Below are 13862 nucleotides of genomic sequence, written 5' to 3' on the forward strand. Positions count from 1 at the left end.
AAAACACTCTGGTCTTGTTTCTTTCTTCAGAGGCCTTTCTCTTCTTGTCATACAATTCGTAGACACCTTTTCTCTTGCGACCCTCAGACATTTTGAAAAAACCCGGTGAGAACGGGCGAGCTTCAATGAATGGCTGAAACCGTAGCTCACCACACATATACACCTGAAAGTGCGCATGCGCAGAAAGCGAAAACTACCTAGGGACGAGCACGTACGACGGCCTTACGTAAACATATCACCAGAATGATTGACAACTAGGAGGACCAATAGTCTTGATGATCCACCCGGAAAAAGAAAATCCTCCACTATACCTTTAACAAACTTTTTTAATCCTAAACAAAGGATTAAAATAAAATACATTCATGATATCACAATTTCATACAATTATTCCGTACACTAATGTACAGGGAATGTTACAGTGTGTCTCAGAAACACATTTGTGTTATATCTGGCACATACAGTATTAGATGCAGGCACTGGCTTCAATCATGTAAATGAAAGCGTCTAATCATGAGCATAAATATTTATTCATGCACATTAGAGCCCAGCCACCACATAAAGGTTTTCGCCTCCAAACAATGATTCAGTCTTTATGTAATTGACCTCAGCTGAATGAACCCTTTTGGAATCAGTCACAGTACTTTGAAACAATTGCAGCCTACTTTGTGCGGAGCGATTCGCTGCTATGCTGATGAATAACTTAACATGTCTTCTCTGTGATTGAAATGCAATCTACTCTAGTGCATCCTTACAACAGGGCATTTAAGTGCTTCCAAAGTCTGTTAGGTGCCACTGTATTAAGTGACTGGCTATCAATGGGAATTGGAGACAGGAGCCCTTGACATGGTGCTGTTAGCATAATTAAGGCCAACCTAATTAGCAGATTTATGCCTCTTAAAAACCGATGAGTTGAGTAGGAATTGCAGAAAAGCTTTACATTTGAGATCTATAGTGTTCTCTTTTATGTGCAAACTCAGTGGAAGTGGGAGAAGCTCAGAGAATGTCCACCATGTGAATTCAAGCTAACAGCAGAACACTTGAAGCCTTGTTTTGCTTCCCAAAGCGAACAGTCCTGTCTTACTAAATACACTTCAAGTAACCCAGAGTTTCATCACAGTGAATGCGTACCGACAAATCCAGACCAACAGTAACTTTGCTGGAGGACAAAGTTCTTCCTTGAAGCTTGAGGTATCAAACTCAACACATTTGCTCCAATTTCTCATGCAGGCTACAAAGTGTACACTCAGCATGTGACAAATAAAAATAGACTTTGCCAACTAAATAATACAATGTTCCTGGGGGGGCCGGCCAATGTCCAGCAGAGTTCAGCTCCAACCTGCCTCAACACACCCACATAGCAACATTTTGACGTCCCAGATCCGGCCCACATCTGGCACCTGTGGAAAGATGATCTGGCCCACATGCAGCGTGGAATGACGGCCCTTGGGTGGCTCACTCCTGTTTGCCAGATCTGGGCCACAAGCAGGCCATAGCAATGCCACATGTCAGCCAAGAGCAAAGAAATAAACCAGAACTGGACTGTATCTGAGCCACAAAATCTGTGTATATTAAATATGGAGTCATCTCAGCCTTAATAAGCCTGTTAACAAGCAGAATCCCTGAAGGAAAGAAGAGAACAGAAAAAGAGACGAGCAGAAACACAAGAACTACAACTGACTTCAGACACAGCCTCAGATGAAATCAACTGAAGATAAAAGAAGACATTAAATCTGTGAAGATCTCAGCAGAGGAGAATTAAACAACTCCACAAACAGCATTACCAGCTTCACTTATTACTAACCAGACTGACTTTATTTCTGTCAGACGTCTACAAAAGGTTTTATTGAGAATTAACAGAGGTTTAACTCTAATGTGTTTCATTTGAAGTCACCATAACAGTGATTAGTGTTTCCATTAGTTGGGCTCTTAACTCTTATTATATATTTAGTCTTTTTTGGCTGCTGTGACAGTGTGTTTGTTAAACACATTTGCAGCAACAAAGAAAGCTAAAGTGAAATGAGATCAGGTGATGATGGTTACCTGTTGATGGTTTTATAATCATAATGAAATAGACTGATTCACTCAGCTCTGCTAAAGCCCAAAAGACCATAGTGGAGCCAGGGAGATGACAGACCAAGGCGGAGTCAGAGGCACGAGAGAGCTTGGTGGAGCCAGAGGGAAGACGGACCATGGTGGAGCTGAGGTATCGATGAGCCATCCTCAGGCAGGATCAGAGGGCCAAGGGGGAGCCAAGGTTTGCAACTGTTCTGATGCCTCAACTCCTAAGATGCCAAGATCATAGTGGATACAGAGACTGTGGTCACACAGATGGAGCTGAAGGACTGATGAGAGCCGGCAGAGCAGGAGGATGAGAAGGAGCCAGGGAAATGGAGGAGGAAGGGCTAGGGCACTGGACTGAACCAGGGGAGGAGGAAGTGCCAAGGAACTGGAGCTAGAGAGTCTAATAAGCCAGATGGGATCGTCGGAGGAGGAATAACTGGGTGGGTGGGTTTAAGGGCCGGAACTAACTCCTGGTTAGTGGTAAATATGGTGTGAAAGGGTATCCACGCTGAAGGAGTACTCAACTCCAGGAGTTCCCTATAGGACCAGACCGGCATGCATTTGTCGGTGCATTGAGTCCAGCACGAAAAAACACAGAGAGGAAATCATTGTGAGCGACATGTGCCAAATCTAAAAAAAATTACACAATGATCCCCTTGGGTGAGGAGAAGGATTTTCACTGCTGTTAGATCCATTTTGGTTGGTTATTTTGTCACGTGCAGGCAGAGTAAGAGTGATTGAAAAAGCAGTCTTTAATAATTGAAAACAAAATCAGGTGATACACTTTTTTCAGGATTCAGGATGAATTACATTTTTTTCTTTTCTTCTTCTTTCAAAAATCTTACTGACCCCAAACATTTGAATAGTAGTGTATGTTACAAAATACGGCTTCCTGCAATATTTATGGTTGGTGCATTTTCTCGTTAAACCTGCTTTTGGCAAAAAGAGTCTATATTGTAGTAAAACAAGTTCAATGAAACACAAATACAAAGCCAGAATTACAACACTGAGTTTTATTAATTTGTCTATGTGTAAAAGTGAATGTCTTTTTCCCCTGCAGAGTTCAAGACAATGTTGCTGCAAATGGCCTTTAATTGAAAATCGCTATTTTATGTTGCACAAATATCTCTCATCACAAAACTCTGTTGACAGCGTCACATCTCATTTCCTGGGCGCCAATGGGATGTTACTAGATGATACATTCACAACAGTACAATAACAAGCAATTACGCAGAAGTCAGCCAGAACATAGTACAACAAAAATCCTTGAGCGAGCAGAAGGTGGAATTCACTAAAGTAAAAACTGAGTCTCACCTTGGGCAAAATGCTTTGAAACACAATTAAAATGGTGAGAAGTCTATTGTGTCCACCCAAAAAAAAAGCAGGGGTAGAGAGTTAAAATGGAACAACAAACTCATATACAATTGCTTTGGGCCATAAGCAGCCATGAAAAAAAAAACAATTTAATTGCCAAGCAAGGATTTCATTCTGTTTCGTATTAATAATATGGGTTTGGGCAGTTATAAAAAGGTAGGCTATAGTATAAAAGCAAAACTGACAAGCATACACACACAAGCTAAACTAAAACATAAGCATGAAAACAAGAGAGAAACAACCTTCCAGGGGAAAAAAAACAACCTTTTTGGCTCCTTTTTTGGTCAAAGTAATACCATTGTTTTTACACATGATACTATCATGGCACCTTAGAGTACTGTATGTGAATATGGTTATCATTCAGTGCCATATACCATTAGTGTACCACTGTATTACCATCTAACACCAACCCGGGTCACTACTTTTTAACAACAATCCCACACCCTCCGATATAAGTGAGGTCATCAAAAAAGTGACACTGTTGATAGATCACCACTTAATCTAATTCAAAACCCAATTCTAATAACGGATCATTTAGCTAAAAAGCCTTGCCAGACCCCTGCTTGTTCTGAGGGCAGTTTAACAGGGGCATTTCCATATGTGCCGCTGCACCCCATCTGTCAGAGCCGGGCTCAGATGGCAAACACAGAGGCAGACGGCAGGCCAAACGCAGCCTGTCACTTCAGCAAATAAGTCTCTCAACTCCTTTAGACGTCCCCTGAAATTCCCTGTCCTGATAAATGGGACTGTGTTCGTTTTTGGCAGGAAGAGAGGTTGAAGTTGCAGTTACATAAAATTTAGCTGCGACAGCTTCTGCGATCTAATAGAATTTCGAGCAGATTGCACTTCTGATGCATTTTTATGTCAGTTTAATGTTGTAGCTATAATGTCACTATTTATTGCCCCTGTCAGCAATTAAATGTTCCTTGTGTGACTGAAAGCAAAACTATTTTATCATGCACCCCATAGGAAATTTATTTTCAATAATTCAAACATAGTTTACTTTGATGAAACAATTTATTAGGTCCCTTTGGATTCAAATGTTTCAGTATTTACAAAAAAAATGAAAAATCTGTCATCATTTACTCACCTTCAAATTTCTTTCTTCTGCTAAACACAATAGAGGACTACGCATGTGATAAATGCACGGAGATAGTCAGGCTGACGGAGAAGATTTCAGAACTAGACACACGCATCCAAACTTTAATCGCGGATTGTAAGAGTGCAAGGGCTTTAGATACTGCTTTGGATGCGACTAGCTTAGTGAACTCTGTTCGGTTCTGGCTGTAGAGCCCGTGCAGCAGGGCAACTGGGTGACGGTGAGATGCTGTAGTCGCGGGACAAAACACCGCTCTTCCGTTCCGATTACCATAACAAACAGATTCTCGCCACTCAGTGAAACACCCACTGAGAATCCTGTTGAATGTGTCCTAGTTATTGACGATTCTATTACACAGAACGTGAAAATAGAAACACAAGCCAGGCAGCCACCATAGTCACATGTTTGCCGGGAGACAGAGCACCTGACATCAAAGCAAATTTAAAAGTGCTGGCTAATGCTAATCGTAAATTCTTTTTTTTTTCACGTTGGCACTAATGATGTTCAACTTCGGCAGTCGGAGATCACTAAAATTAATGTTAAAGAGGTGTGTGAACTCACAAGTACGATGTCAGGCACTGTAATTTGCTCTGGCCTCCTTCCTGTACACAGGAGTGATGAGATAGTTAGTAGACTGTGCTCACTCAATGGCTGGTTGTCTAAGTGGTGTCCGCAAAATTATATAGGGTTCATAGACAATTGGAAAAGATTTTGGGGCAGACCTGACCTGTTGAAAAGAGATGGTATTCATCCCTCCTGGGATGGTGCTGCTCTTCTCTCTAGTAATATGGTACATTGTCTTAGAGCTCAAACATGAATTGGGGCTCAGGTCAGGAAGCAGACAGACTGGCTAAACCGACCGTCTGCTAGCTGTCTCACGTCACCAAGGTCAGATAAATCCCATCACATAGAGCCTCTTTCACAGATGTCGTCATATAGAGCCTGTGTCTGTTCCCCGAAAAGGAAATACAAAAAACTCCCAAACCCATTTAAGAGTAAAAATTTAATCAATGTTCAACAAATAAAAATAGATATAATGCAGATGAACAAATGATAAAGCTTGGGTTGCTGAATATTCAATCCCTTACTTCAAAAGCACTTATTGTTAATGATATGATTACAGATTATAACCTCTACGTGTTGTGTCTGTCAGAAACCTGGCTAAAACCAGACGATTACATTACTTTAAATGAGACCACCCCGCAAGATTACTGTTATAAACATGAACCTCGTCTGAAATGCAAAGTGGGAGGTGTTGCTGTAATCTATAGTAATATCTTCAGAATTATTGAGAAGTCTAGTTTCAAATATAATTCTTGTTCTTGATGTAACACTATCTAGTGTAAATGATAAATCGTGCTTGACATTTGTGGTGGCTACTGTATACAGGCCAACAGGGCACCATACAGACTTTATCAAAGAATTTGCTGATTTTCTATCAGAGTTAGTATTGGCTGCAGATAAAGTCCTAATTGTTGGTGATTTTAATATACATGTAGATAATGAAAAAGATGCATTAGGATTGGTATTTCGAGACATTCTGAACTCTATTTGAGTTAGACAACACGTGTCAGGACCTACTCATTGTCGTAATCATACTCTAGATCTAATATTATCACATGGAATAGATGTTGATGGCATTGAAATTCTGCAGCAGAGCGATGACATCTCAGATCATTATCTAGTCTCGTGTAAACTTCATTTAGCCAAGGCTGCAAAGCCGACTCCGTGTTACAAATATGTTAGACCTATCACTTCTGCCACTAAAGATTGCTTTATTAATAATCTTCCTTATCAGTTTCATCATCTCAGCATCCCGGATAGCTTAGAAGAACTCCATATTGTGACAGAAACTTTTAACTCTCTCTTTTCCAGCACTTTAGACACAGTTGCTCCTTTGCGCTTAAAGAAGATTAAAGAAAATAATCCAACGCCGTGGTACAACGAGCACACTCGGGCCCTTAAGAGAGCAGCCAGAAAAATGGAGCGCAACTGGAAGAAAACAAAATTAGAGGTATTTCGCATTTCATGGAAAGAGAGCTCGATTGCTTACAGAGAGGCTTTAAAAGCTGCTAGATCTGCTTATTTTTCAAACCTATTAGAAGAAAATAAACATAATCCTAGGTATTTATTTGAAACAGTGGCTAAACTAACGAAAAAGAAAGCTTCAAACACAGAAGGTTCCAAGCAGCACAGCAGTAATGACTTTATGAACTTCTTCACTTATAAGATTGATAATATCAGGGATAAAATTATAACTATGCAACCGTCTACTACAGTATCGCATCAGACAGTGCATTGTAGTCTCCCTGAGGAAAAATTTGATTCATTCATTGCTATAGGAGAGGAAGAATTTACTAAACTCGTTAAATCATCTAAATCTACAACATGTATGTTAGACCCTATACCGACTAAGCTACTGAAAGAGATGCTTCCAGAGGTCATAGATCCTCTTCTTAATATCATTAATTCCTCTTTGTCTCTAGGATACGTACCAAAAAACTTTAAGCTGGCTATGATTAAACCGCTTGTTAAAAAACTTGATCCTTCAGAATTAGTCAATTACAGGCCGATCTCGAATCTACCTTTTCTGTCAAAGATACTAGAAAAGGCAGTATCTTCACAACTATGTTCCTTTCTAGAAAGAAATGATATCTGTGAGGATTTTCAGTCTGGATTTAGACCATACCATAGTACTGAGACTGCTCTCGTTAGAGTAACAAATGATTTGCTCTTATCATCCGATCGTGGTTGTGTCTCTCTATTAGTGTTACTCGATCTTAGTGCTGCGTTTGACACCATTGACCACAACATTCTTTTAAATAGACTAGAAAACTATGTTGGCATTAGTGGAATTGCACTAGCATGGTTTAAATCATACTTATCTGACCGTCATCAGTTTGTAGCAGTAAATGAAGAGATGTCTTATCAATCACAAGTTCAGTATGGCGTACCACAGGGCTCAGTACTAGGACCGCTGCTGTTCACTCTGTACATGCTGCCATTAGGAGATATCATTAGGAAACATGGAATTAGCTTCCACTGTTATGCCGACGATACTCAGCTCTATATTTCTTCAAAACCTAACGAAACTTACCAATTCACTAAATTAACAGAATGCATAGCTGATATAAAAAATTGGATGACTCGTAATTTCCTACTTCTAAATTCTGAAAAAACAGAGATTCTAATTATTGGACAAAAAACTTCCTCACGTAATAACCTAGAATACTGTCTAACACTCGATGGCTGCTCTGTTAAGTCTTCGTCGTCGGTTAGGAACCTGGGTGTGCTCTTTGATACCAATCTTTCATTTGAAAGTCACGTTTCTAGCATCTGTAAAACCGCATTCTTCCATCTTAAAAATATATCTATAGTCCTTCACGTCTATTGCGATCTCAAAATTCTGGCCAGTTGATAATACCTAGAATATCAAAATCGACTGCTGGCGGTAGATCCTTCTCCTATTTAGCACCAAAACTCTGGAACAGTCTTCCTAACATTGTCCGGGAAGCAGACACACTCTGTCAGTTAAAATCTAGACTAAAAACACATCTCTTTAAAGTGGCATACACATAGAAAATTATATATTCCTATTATTCAAATCAGTTAAATGATTATTAGGCTGCATAAATTAGGTCAGGCGGAACCGGGAACACTTCCTATAACACCCAATGTACTCGTTACATCATAAGAAGAATGGCGTCTATACTCTAATGTTAGTATTTCTGCTTATTCCGAGGTTTATTGTAATCAGGCCACATCCAGATCAGATGGTGGACCTGTGCCTAGACACGACCACAACGCATCCCTGAAGTGTCAGCAGAGATTGTGTCAACTAGACTCTCCCCTGTAAGGCCTCATCGACACGACAGCCATCGGCACTGATCCTCAACAAACCCGTCCATACCGGCGTGAGTCTGATCTTCAACCAGATGGAACTGGATAATATTCTGAATGTTCCCAACCAATCTTTCTTCTGACCTGTAATGCTGCCTGAATCATAATCATACACTGTTCGTTCGTTGGTCAGAGGAGAACTGGCCCCCCGACTGAGCCTGGTTTCTCCCAAGGTTTTTCTCTCCATCCTGTCACCTGATGGAGATTTGGTTCCTTGCCACTGTCGCCTTTTTCCACCTTTGTTGCCATTGGCCTGGCTTGCGTAGTTGGGCACATTAAATTTAACATTTAATTTAATATTTAACAATAACATTGATCTGCCTGCATTGACACTATTACACAAGAACTGAACTGAGCTGGACGATGACATCACGGTTTTCTCCAGAGCGGCGATATATAAATGAAATAAATTAATAACAAAAATGAAACATCACTGAACTTAAGCTGGACTGTGACGCTATTTTCCTCTGGAAACAAACTTTTTTGCATTATTTTCCTGTTATCTCTGTAAAACTGCTTTGAAACAATCTGTGTCGTAAAAAGCGCTATATAAATAAATGTGACTTGACTTGACTTAACAAAAGTACCATAAGTGTCATATAAGAGGTCCATACGATGCTTTATATTCTTCTAATGCTATATGAATTTAAGCTGCCATTTACTGAAAATCTTGACATTCTAGCTCACCGTGGTAAGTTCATGAGAAAAGTGGTTGTGAGGGAATCATTCAGCTCACTGACTTGATGCATTGTCACAGCCTAAGGTTGCATAGATCTGAATCTGAATCAGATCTACAGTATATGTAGTCTTTGAAAAAACAAAACAAAAAAAAATCTTTTTTTAATAATACGTTCCCATATTCAAGTGTTGATAAAAAAAAAAGAATGCATGAAACTAGAATACTTTTTTTTTTTTTTTTTTAAGCAGAGGGTCTGTTCTTTCTTTTGATATATTGCATGTTCAGATATTCATACAACAAAATACTCTGGGGGCCATGAAACTTTTGTGAAAAAGAATAAAAAATGCTTTGGGTGGTTGGCAACCTTTTTCAAAAAATGCTGGCGGTGAAAGAGTTAAAAGCCTCGTCCTCCTTTCATTGCATTTGCAACAAGAATAGTTTGTCAAAATGTATCATTTTGTGTTCCACAGAACAACCTGAAGATGAATAATCATGACAGAATTGTAATTTTGATAAAGTTATTATTTAAGGCTAATGCCAGCTTGTAAGCTTAGATGAAAATATATCTCCAACAGAGACAGAAACAATCATAGTGTACATAAATGTAAGACCATGCCATGTATAATACAATATATATATATATATTTTTTTATATATTAAATAATATAAGTATAGCCTACTGATTAAAACATTAAAAGATGCAGGATTAAATTACTTATGCATGTTTCAGAAACATGAGACAGAAACATGTTTCTGCACTTAGCCCTACACCTTCTCATGGGAAAGGTTTGATATATCGTGGAGTGAACCTGAGACTCTTGTGTTACTGTAAGTGATCATCACAGTGTGGCTGTATTGCTCTGGTTCCAGATTTGCTGCAATTTAAAGAAGATAAAACTACTTTCAATTATGGGCTCCATATTAATGATCCAATTTGCATGAATTACATGGGGTTGCCAGCCAGGCATGTTTGGCTTATCTCATGCTGCACTCTCTCCTACAGAATTAATAATGGGTAACCCTGGGCTCTCCCTACAGAGGAACGATATTGGCTATCAATGGCTGAATCTGGGTGAGATATACTCTCTTCCTCATAAGGGATATAGATAGAGACTTTGATCAGTGGGTTGGTGCCTGAGGCGTTGTAGAATTATCTGTTGGTTAATGAGATTATTTTGATGGGTTAACCCAATGATGACTGCTAATCATTTTTATTTTTATTTTACAACACTTATATGGAAACACAAACAGTGTGCAACCAAGAAGTCGTGGTATCAATACACAATTTTTTGACATGGTAAGTATATATTTTATAGTAGTTAGTTAGTACTTTATCGTTCAGCCTTAGCTGAAAATGTGTCTTTTTTTTTCTTCTTTTTCTTCAGCTAAGGCTTTTGGGATTATGCATATACAAATGATACATATACATGCTTATGCTTTCCTCTCATCAATATTACATTAGGAAGGGTCTCTCTACCCTCACTGTGGAGATTTGATGTAAGTGGACAAGATCCTTCACTCATTCTGTAACTCTAAGCAATTAACAGCTTAAAGAATCCCCATTGTGCTCTTGATACACTAACACTATAAGGAATCAAAACATGAGATTGCGCTGTCAAATATGAAGTAATGTCTGACAGAAGCAAGCCTGATCATGGAAGGCTGCTGGGGTTGAGGAGGGATTTCTCCTAATGTGGGAGCTTCTCTGCAGCATTTCCTCGGCGAACACCCCCGACTGGATCTTCTGCAGCAGAGTGTGGTTAAAATGTGTTGCAGACACCAATGCAATATAGGCTTCTCCTGATGCAGTGTTTATTCTCAGAGTAAACATCTGCAGAAATGCCCATAGTGGAAGTCTGAAAGCTTTTGAACGGACTACAGGAATTGAGGAGAGAATTTTGAATGGCACACATGAGTGGAAAGGTAGATGGAGGGTAAATTGTTCATAATTATATCTGTGGATTTGCAGCAACATACTGGTTTTGTGCTTTTCAGAGTTAAATTATATATATATATATATATATATATATATATATATATATATATAGTAAACAAACTGGGTTGAATTAACTGACACCTACTGTACTAATCTAATGACACACTAGAAATATTTAGATTAATACATTAAACACATACTTGATACTTGAAATGTGAGAATAATAGCTAGCTTACAGAATGCCAGAAGTGTATTGTCATTTACTGCAGATCTACAGGATCTACAGCGAAAAGAAAAGAAAAAAAACCTTTAAAAGAATATATAGCAACACAGCCTACTGTAAATAAAGAGAGATAATAGCCAAACAAGCCATTGGAAACAGGCTAATTTGAAACCAGCAGTAAAATGGCACCTACACCATAGCTACAATAAATAATTACTTGTTTATCTGTTTCACAGACACGCAGATAAACCATTTTCAAATCCTAGCATATAGAGACTCCCACGAATACAATCCTGGTGCTTGTTTACCCTGGACTGTCAGGCTGCTTTGAAGCTGCGCTCATGATGAGAGGACAGAGAGGCAGCTCTTCATTACTGGAGGAATAAAAGAGGGATAGTAATATTTCAGAAGGAAGGGAGGAGATTTGCCGACGGCTCTCCTATTGGTTTAGTGCAACCGTGATGGCATTGAGGTGACGGCTTCGTACTTTATAAAGCTCCCTCAGAGTGAGGAAACACTGAACTCCTTACAGCTGAAGTGGCGCTGAGGAAAACCCGTGACATAACACTGAACCATGAGTGAGGTAAGTGCACCTCTTCACCGCATACAGGCGCGAGTTAAACCTGCCACAAGAGCAGATTTCGATCAAACAATATGCATAATGGATTTACTCATATTGATTTCTTTTGAGTGCAGCAGTGTGTTGTGAATATTCGCTCAGCGCACTTTAATTCACTTTAGCTTTGCCGATAGATCTGTGTGTTTAGGCTACTTGAATGAACTTGGCTATTTCATTTGACGAAGACTTCTGAAGAGGGCGCACTTACCATAACACATCATCACATTATAGGCTGATTAAATAAATGTCCGTTTTCTGTATCTAAACTGCATCTATCTAAACATATAGGCTACTTTATACAGTGTAGATAGCCTACGTTTTATCTACACAAATGCATTGGGTATTTCCACTGTCATTGCCCTGGAGAAGTGGCACAGTTCATTAAACACACAGTGACCTTTTGCAACACCATCACTCAATAGCAGTGCATGTTATCGCTGTGGGAGCCTGCCATTAAAAAGCACATTACAGGATAGTTAATGCCAGTTCAGCAAAATCTGAACAATTACCGAATAATGAAGCACTAACCAAATCATCAAGAGCGAAAATGGAACATGCAGAACATCTGACAGTGTTTTTGACTGACAGATGTCGTAATTATTTAATTAATTTATAAAATGTTAAAAACATGCCATGCAAAAACGTGCCCCAATGTGACATTTATAAAATGTATTACAATTTTATTAAAATACAGTTGAGCCTTGCCTTAGTAATGTATGCCACTGTGGTTTTATGATGTAATATTGTCACAAAAATATGACAGCCCTGGAATTTTAGTTGCATTTCTTGAACTTGAAACTAAAATGTGCATAATTTGACTTTTGACACAAAATCTTATGAATACCAATATAGAGCTCTTGTCTCCCAATTATTGAATATTTATATAGCAGAACAAGAACTAGATTCCTGTGTTAATTTTTTGATGATCTGTTTTACTTTAATTTGACGATGAAATGCATTCTCTTGCCGCATACTAGTGGATCGCAGGTCTGTTCTGTGTTGCGGACAGTATGGAAAAATAATGCTAAATGCGAATAATAAAATAATGCATATAGGCTAGTGTTTATTTGGATACAAAACTGTCACTTTTACTATGTCATTTTGTATTTTTGGGTTTATATGTAGTTCCTGGTAATATTTTGGTAACTTCGTACGATAAACAAAACGCCACTTGTGTCCAATGTAAAATCTAAGTCCTGAAGCAAACCTAGTTTCTACAAATAACGTTATTCTGTTGGCAAACCCTGGGCTGTTTCACTTGGAAATCATTTTTCCATCTTAGAATATCTGCTGGATTACCCTCTTCTGGACTTTTGCTTTGGTTTATTAAGGGCTGAAAGCAGCTGTGTCTGTGCTTGTTGTGTTGGGTACAGGTCAGGATAATCTTAGAGATTTTCTCTCAGTAAATAGTTACTAAATTTCCAGAGAGGAAGTGCTAATTAACTTCAAAGTTGTCTAGAAGCGGTGCTGTTGTGGCGTCTCTCTCTAGCGACATGAGCTATAGGTGTGTGTGTGTGTGTGTGTTTTCTTGTCGTTATTTTCTGTGGCCTGCAGTGCTTTTGAACATGATGTGCCAGATGTAACAGAGAGGGATGCTAATTATGAGAGAGGAAATTAGCATAATCTCAGCCCTGATTTAAGCAGTCAGGTCATTACCATGCGTTCAGTTTGCTTCAAAGTATTAGAGCGTTTAATATCTAAAGAAAAAGACCAATTACTGCGAGAGCTGTGATCAAACACCATATGCCACATCTCTGCGGCTTCTTCTCTTTTATTCTGCATTTTCATGTAGGAAATTTGGTAGTGAAAAGATGTTTCTATCCAGATATTTGTTGTAATAATGTTTCTCTCTGGCCCTATACAGAACGCCTCTGACTTTAAAAGGAATGTGAAATCATAATCTTATTACTTTATCAATACATAGAACATATTATTTAATTTAACACACTTTAACTACTTCCTTTTCAGGCT

This window comes from Rutilus rutilus (genome assembly GCF_951802725.1).
Source record: "Rutilus rutilus genome assembly, chromosome: 9".
Lineage (NCBI taxonomy): Eukaryota > Metazoa > Chordata > Actinopteri > Cypriniformes > Leuciscidae > Rutilus > Rutilus rutilus.